This window comes from Myripristis murdjan, chromosome 23 (genome assembly GCF_902150065.1).
Source record: "Myripristis murdjan chromosome 23, fMyrMur1.1, whole genome shotgun sequence".
In the NCBI taxonomy this organism is placed as follows: domain Eukaryota; kingdom Metazoa; phylum Chordata; class Actinopteri; order Holocentriformes; family Holocentridae; genus Myripristis; species Myripristis murdjan.
This window is the reverse complement of record NC_044002.1, coordinates 27,079,709-27,081,210: the sequence shown is the minus strand read 5'-3', so window position 1 is coordinate 27,081,210 and position 1,502 is coordinate 27,079,709. Positions and strand designations below refer to the sequence as shown.

Genomic DNA, 1,502 nt, shown 5'->3' with positions numbered 1-1,502 from the left:
GATAATTATAATGAGAAGAAGAAGGGTGATTACTATAAAAATAAAAATGTAACACACTATTTTATTATTTCATCAAGGGATGTTGCACAGACATTTCCCTAATCCATAGTTTCATATCTGACTCATGGAAAGCTTGTTGTGATGAATGAGCCGCTGTGTTTGTGTTAAGGTGTCTGCTCGGCTATGGAACCGGACAGCAAGAGGAAGAGGAGGCTCCCTGCCTCTGAAAGCTCTCTGTCTGGGGAACATGACAGCCAGACCAAAGCTAAGAGGTGAGATGAGGATCTCTGACTGTCCATGACTGTTCTCCATCTCAGAGCTCAGCAGGCAAATCAGCACAGCAGCATTATTCACAGGAAAAGCTCTGTGTGTGTTGTGTTGAAGCCCAGTCCAGCAGGAGAGACCAGACTCCCCTGAACCTGAACCTGGACCTGAACCTGAACCTGGACCTGGACCTGGACCTGAACCTGAACCTGAACCTGAGCCCAGCTGTGTGTCCATGAAGAGTGACCAGTCTATGAAAGAACCTATTCACTTCAAAGATGGACGCCACTCTGCTGATAAAAGGTAATTTAAAAAAGAAAAAGGTGATGAAGAGCAGATGGAGTTGTTAGTATCATCTTCACAGTCCTTAGATCAGGACACAGAGACCTTCAGTGTGTTCCTCATGTTTCTGTCTTGGTGTAGGCCGTGCAATATCTGCTGCAGTGAATGGATAATGTGTGTGTTCACATTAGATTTTACACAGAATGTTGTTTCTGAAAATAAGTTATTATTTTCTTAGTATGTAACTAAGAAAGTAAAGCAGATCCCTTCAGTGTGTTCATGATGTTTCTATCAGGATCCAGCAGGAGAGACCAGACTCCCCTGGACCTGGACCTGAGCCCAGCTGTGTGTCCATGAAGAGTGACTGCTCTATGGGTCTTCCTATTGAGTTCAAAGACAGCCGCCTCTTTGAGGATGATGGGTAATTATTTCAAATTTCAAATGATTTCAAATCAAACACACACACACACACACACACACACACACACATACACTGATGTGTGTGTGTGTCCTCCACAGAGTCCAGCAGCAGAGCTCAGAGGTTCCCAGTGCTCAGTCTGCCCAGCAGCATCAAACAGACCTGGCCTCCATATTTAAGGTGTGGAAATGTCCAACAACATACCAACTGAAAAACAGCCATTCTGCTCTGAATCGTCTCCGTGCTGCTCTCTTCACATCTTTCAGGCTGGATTACAGCAACAAGGATTCATTTAATCTGAGATTAGTTCCAGTCAGAGTCAGTGTTGGAAATGAAGGATGTCCCGTTGTCATGGGGACGATAAAAACAGCACCGGGGACACAAATCTACAGTGTCTGGGACAGCAGAGAAACTCACCATCACAAATGAACTGATTCTAAAAGAAGTGAAATGTGTCAGTGTGCCTAATGCTACAAAGTTGCTCACTGGGAAAACAGAGGAACAAGTGATCACATGAAGGTTGAGGACTAAAAGCAGA

General features: G+C 44.4%; 1 long non-coding RNA gene across 1 annotated transcript; it reads left to right on the top strand.

Moving 5' to 3' along the window:
* The first annotated feature begins 485 nt into the window (after positions 1-485).
* On the top strand, positions 486-1,098 carry LOC115355214 (uncharacterized). The gene is made up of 3 exons (XR_003927856.1): positions 486-567; positions 842-967; positions 1,066-1,098. It is a non-coding gene; the product is annotated as an uncharacterized LOC115355214 (long non-coding RNA).
* The last annotated feature ends 404 nt before the right edge of the window (positions 1,099-1,502 follow it).